A 6,245-nucleotide genomic window follows, 5' to 3' on the forward strand; every position below is an offset into this window, starting at 1 on the left:
AACCTAAAATTCAGAAATTAGATTCTCCTTTCTTCAGTCTTCCCCTGTGCTCAGTTGCTGAGTTTTGTTACCCAAGTGTTGAATTCAGCCCCAGAACTGGCCAAGTTCAGTGCAGGGTAAAGTGATTTCCATGTTGCTTGCTATATGACTCACTGTGACAATAATGAAGCCTGGGATGGCATGGTTTTCAGAGAGCTGATCTTGCATCAAAATCTGGTTTTGTTAAGCAAAATTGCCAATGAAATTCAAAGCACAATTAATGACCAGAGAATTTTGCTAAAAATAGTAAACCACTACACTAAATGAGACAATGTTGATTATGTAAACAAACAACTACCCTGAAAAACTTGCCTATTGTCTAAAACAATGTATTTCTGTTATTATTTATGTTATGATACTGATCACAACTGGAACCGTGTTGTATGGTATACAAACACAAATTACAGCATTGCAGTGTAATTCCATACAAGAATCAATAAGTAACAAACCACAGAAAGAGATCTCAGGTCTGAGGGAATTTTGTGCATGTTCAAGTTTATTAATTATCTAATAATATTTATGGTCATTACAATTTTGTCTTTAGTAATCGAAGGACTACTTGAAACTGAAAATGGCTAACTCAATCCTGGCAATTAAATTAAAAGCTTTGCCATGTGAAAGCTCTTGGTATTGAAAGCATATATATTTTATTAAGGAAAAAATGAACTTTTTCTTGGCCTGGCAAAGTAGGACAAATAACACATTTTAGCAGATTTCACTTTCCCAGTAAATTCTTTAGCAAAACTAGAAAATCTTGCACAAAACCTTCAATTGTTAGTTATAAATTAATGCAGCGTGCACAACTGGAGATTACAGACAGTGTCTGAAAAGATGTACCACTGAAGGCACCATAAAGCAGGAGAACTCGTAAGTTTCACCTCAGAAAGAAAGATTTAACTCATAATTTATAAAAGCCAATGCAAAAGCCACTTCCCAGTCTCAATCTGTTCTCTCTTCCCTAGGTTTGCCTATTTACCTATTTGCTTCTTTTAAAAATCATCTCCGTCTCCTTTGTGTTTAGGAATCAAAAACCATGAAGGGGAAATGGTTTACTGTCTATAAACCAGAAATAGCTAAATTGTTTAAGTTCAAACTGTTGTTACACGCACAAAGTAATCAGAAAAAAAAAAAAAATCAGGAAACTACATTTCTGCAGATGGAGAAAGTTTACAATTCAGTCCCAAAAAGAAGTCCACTCCAGTGACACGAGCAGACAACCAAACTTCCATTAACAACCACAAACCTGGAGTGATACCCAACACAACACTACGTTATTCAGAAGGATATTCAATCAGAAGAATTATTATAAAAAATGATGGCTTCCTTTGAAATTCTATGGGCCAGCAACTCTGACCCTTACTCTATATAGTGAGCTCTGTGGTTTTGGTATCTTAATTTTTTTAGCAACACAATGAGTTAGACTGAAATGTTGTAACAGGCCTTGAGCTTCAAAAGCATCTGTATACTATGACTGGGCTGACTGTGCTACACCATGTCTAGTGATGGTGAACGCCCATCACACAGTACTTTTTTGTTATGAATAGCACAACAGTATTTTACTTAACAACACAGTACACATAAAAGCCCAGAGAACAGGTTGTAGTTTCTCCTAGGAAATATTAGCATCGCAACTTCCTTTATGCCAGACGTTTTTATCTTTTCATCATTGAATATGATGAATGTATTTGGAGCTTAAAGAACTTTTTATTCATCTCTCCTTTCTTTGGGTTCTACAGTCACAGGCAGCAAGTTGTTGAGGAATTTTGTATTGGGGAAAAAAAATACAACAGAAATTAATTTTTCAAAGGATTCACTTTGTTTTATGACTGTTGTAAATGCATGTCAAGCAAAAATATTATAGTTTATTTATTTGATATTCTCTATGGATTTGTAACCTACATCTCAAGGCTTCTTTCCCATTGGATTTCCTGTTTGGAAAGCCAGTGAGATATTGTTTTCTTTTTCCTTTCTCAGAAAAGGACCACTTTATTCACTGTTTTGGGGTAGATTTCCAAAACAATTCATGACAGCTACCCAAACAACTTTAATATTGCTATTCAAACAACAATTTTAATATTAATTCATCAAGATGATGTGCGTAAGGAAGAAGAGTATGGAAACATATCTTGAAAATTCTACTGCTGCCTTCTACATTATGCACCATTTTGGAAATGTAGTGCAGAATATTCTTTCAAAGGAAGGAGACATGATATTTCATGCTTTCCCCCAGAGTAAAAGAATCGAGTTCTAAAGCTTCTCAAGAACAGTAAACAAATAACAATGAGTGTCTGCCTTTGCCAGCCATAGGTTACTGTTCTACATGAGCAGCATATCATTTTCTACCTTAGCAAACACTACATTACAACTGACCATTCCCTGTATGATCAATTTTCTTATTACTACATAAAAAGTAAAATGAAAACAAATCTAAACAGTATTTAGGTGTCACTTATTTCTACAGAAAACAGAGCTGATATGACTTTCCCAGTTGAAATTATAGACTATAATTACACAGTACAAAATTGTTTTCAACAGGTTTAGACATTGTATTGCTCTTGCTTTTCAATGGATTAAGCTAAATAACCAGCCATAGATAAAGTTTTTAAATTCAGTGCCACAAATTGTTTATGATTGACTAGAAAAAACTTCAGGATTTTTCTCTGTCATAGTACCTCTTTAACATAGAAGGCAGTTATAAAGAATTATAAAAACACATGCTATAGACTATAGTGGCATTCTTTTTGCTAGATTTATGTTAATGTTTGTGGTAGGGAGTGGCTATGTACAAAAAGAAGGCACTGGAAGCATTTCCTGCATGCCTGATCATTTCCTGCACCTCTTAATTCAGCGACACTCTCGACTTCTCCTGAGTCCCAGGACAGTTATTTTAAAATCTATGGGTAGCAAATGCAAGTCTTGGAGAATTTTTAGCACTTGTTGACTGAACATTTTTTCACTGTTTCTGAAATAATATCATACAAGTTACGGATAACTTAAAATTTCCAAGGATTGTGCATAAATTACTTTCAATAACACAAAGTTGAAAAGGAGAATGATAAGGTAAATTAAATCTTCCACTTTTGCAATTATTCATTCTGAAAAAGACTGCACAGAGAGAAAAGGGAGGAATTCTTAGGAAAATACGTAGCTAGGAGCACCTTTTCTTCAGCAAGTGTCAGGGAAGTAAAAGATCCAATGTCCAATCCTGGAAGAGAAGGACCAGCTTTGCTCTCACACATACTACTGTAAAGCTCAAGATAGTCTAACCAAACCAAAGTGGAGAGCACCTGACGGTACACATACCAAGGCTCAAGTTTTTAATGGAAACATGCATGCATATATTAACTCCATCACAAATTAAACAGTGTGTCACATTATGCAGCAGATAGATTTAGTGCTATTTCACAGTTCATGCTTTGCACTCTACTTGCAGTGAAATCAAACCTCCAGTTGATGTAGAAGATCTGTTTACCTTTGCAATAGTGTTTATCTATTTGCTTAAAGAATTCTTCCACACGGTCTCTAGACACAGGAGTTAATGCTTTAGTCATATGTCACACTATATCTTCAGCTAAAATCCTTACTGCCAGTGTATTCCTGTTTTATTCTGCATAAACTGACATCATATACTGAAAGAGAAAGAGGGCCAATGTACTTCTCAGAAATCAAGTAGTCAGGAGACTTTACCTGCTACTACAGATATGTACACATGTACACATGTGCACACACACACATATGCACGCACAAAAATAGGAAAAACGACTCAGCAATTGCAAGAGTAGCAATTTACTATGGAAGCTGCTACTTAATATTCCGCTTGATCTGCCAAGTTTATAGCCTGGCAAATCTGAATACAAATGTCGATGCAAATGAGGATTCATTATTCTTACATCGTCTTTGTGTTGAAGCTTAATGTAACTTGGTTCCTGTGGTTGCTCAGGGAATGTAGATTGCAAGACAGGAGGAAAAAAAAAAAAAAAAAAACAAAAAAACCCAAAAAAACAAAACCAGCCAAATGACAAAACCCAGAGAAGCAAATAGGGAAAAGTAATAGAAATGGAACCAATTGAAAAAAAAAAAAAAATGTTAAGGTTTCAGACTAGCAAAACATCAAACTAATATGTCAGGTTCTCCCCCATTTTCCCATATAAAGTACATTTGCTTACCATTATCAGCAGAGAAGGAGTTAACTAACCAAGACAAGTCTCCACAGAGTCAAAATATAACAATCCTTCTTTTACTGATTGTACAATATTTTGCCCATTGTAAAGTCAGTGCTCCATTTATCTGAAAATTTCAACATTCTTTTGTAATTATAGAGCTCATCGGCTAGTAGAACCTGTACATTTAGATCTGTAAGAAGATTAAAAATAAATTTAAAACCACCCCACCAGTTCTGCTTCTTTCATTATAAATTACTGCTGAATAATTCAGAAACACGTTAAGAAAACTACGGTACGATTAATAAACTACACAATGAATATCACAATAGTTTAAATCATACATTTATTGTCCCATTTATAACCCATCACAAGCAAGGGTTGAAAAGCACCAAATTAGAGAAAACATGAAATGCTGCAAAATTATAATTAGATCCTCAGTGCCACAGTACATTGTTCTGATGAATCTTTTGTACGGATAGCTTATGCTTACATATAAATACCTTCTCAGTAAATAAAAATGTACTGTAGTCTTGACTTTTAGAGAAGCTGTAAAGCTTAGCATATGCGATGATCCCAAAGTCAATGCTGTAAGGCTTGCTTCTTCATCCATAAATAAAGCACATTTGCATCCATTCAGTCAAATTAGCTCCATATAAAAAGGTGGTTATAATTAGCTCCTCTTTCAGGTTCACGGTTAAAACTCAAGCGTGCCTGCCGTCTTGATTAAATCCACCATCGTCTTCCAATAGCTAGTGCTAATTCTTCCAAGGAAATATTCAGTTGAGGTGTTATTTTATTCTGCACTGCTGTTAGTTGTCTAATTTACGCCAAGTCCCTGCAGTGCTTTCCTTAAGCCATCCTCTTTGTCTTGCCTTTGAAATTTACCAAATCTTACAAGAAATCAATACTTAATTGATTATTCACTTTTCTGCAGCTTCAAACAGCAAGCACGCATAAGATCCTGGAGTAGTCACCCGATTTCCAATGCAGGAGGTTGCTTGGTGGCAGGGATCTGCAAGTATCCAACAGCAGGCATTCCACGGAGCTGTGCAGTGGCGTACAGTGCCAGCATCCAATACAGAAAACGAAGATACCCTAACGAAGCAGGAAAAGTTCCCATGTGAGATGGATCCATATCAATGCTTTAAATAAAAAGCAGAGGCTCTGGCTTTCGGATACAAGAGCATCATTCTCTTTGCAGCTATCCCTCTGTTTTTTGCTTACCCTTTTCTTCCCATGGCACTGAAGTGGAATATCCAAAGTGCTACCGAACTCAGAGAACTCCACGCCGGAACAGGGGTGAGGCTCGTGCTGTACCTCTGACATAGAATAAGGATGGCAAGCACGTAACGTTACGAAATGTAGGACAAATTCAGGCGAGAGAGAGAGAGGGAGAGCAAGAGACAGATGGCGGATCTGGCTAGGAGCCAAAGCCAGTGAAATGAATTACATTGCTGAATAACTGTACACCATTGATTCTGCCACTTGTTGCTGTATGGCAAAAAAGGGCCCTGACATTGGCAGGAATCTTCTCGCGTGTCACACATGCCGCAGACAACTTTTCGCACATAACTCACCGCACTGACAATGACACGCCACGGCAGGGAACGTCGGTTGTGTTTGTGATTGTGTGCGTGGGGAAAGTGCATGCGTGTGCGTGAGGAGAAAAAGAGAGAAAGCCGGTGCGCAAGTGGGGGGTGTGTGGGTATGTGTGTCTGCGTGCGTGGTGTGTGTGCCTGTGCGCGCGCGCGTGTGTGTGGAGGGGAAAACAATCACTGCAATCCAGCCATTTTGTTTAATGAAGAATGGAAGGCTGGCATTCACAGACGTGGTTATGTGCCGCATATTAATGTGTGCTCTGTAGACATCCTCCCCCTTTTTAAATGAGTGGCACAGGAACGAAGCCCTCTACAGAGCAGCCACCGTGGGAGCAGGAGCTCGCAAGGTAACATATCATCGCTAAACCTATGGATGTGGCACCTGCTGCTCCACAGAAGAACAAGTTGCTGTCTGATGAGGAGGAAAAACCTGGTCGTACGGTTC

The 6,245-nt window shown here is 37.6% G+C and overlaps 1 long non-coding RNA gene across 1 annotated transcript; it reads right to left on the bottom strand.

The window, feature by feature from the left end:
* Nucleotides 1-514: 514 nt before the first annotated feature.
* On the bottom strand, nt 515-6,035 carry LOC139827147 (uncharacterized). The gene is made up of 2 exons (XR_011737395.1): nt 5,427-6,035; nt 515-5,297 (listed from the first exon to the last, which is right to left on the bottom strand). It is a non-coding gene; the product is annotated as an uncharacterized lncRNA (long non-coding RNA).
* Between the last annotated feature and the right edge of the window lie 210 nt (nt 6,036-6,245).

The sequence above is a fragment of the Patagioenas fasciata genome, chromosome 2 (genome assembly GCF_037038585.1).
Source record: "Patagioenas fasciata isolate bPatFas1 chromosome 2, bPatFas1.hap1, whole genome shotgun sequence".
Classification (NCBI taxonomy): Eukaryota; Metazoa; Chordata; class Aves; order Columbiformes; family Columbidae; genus Patagioenas; species Patagioenas fasciata.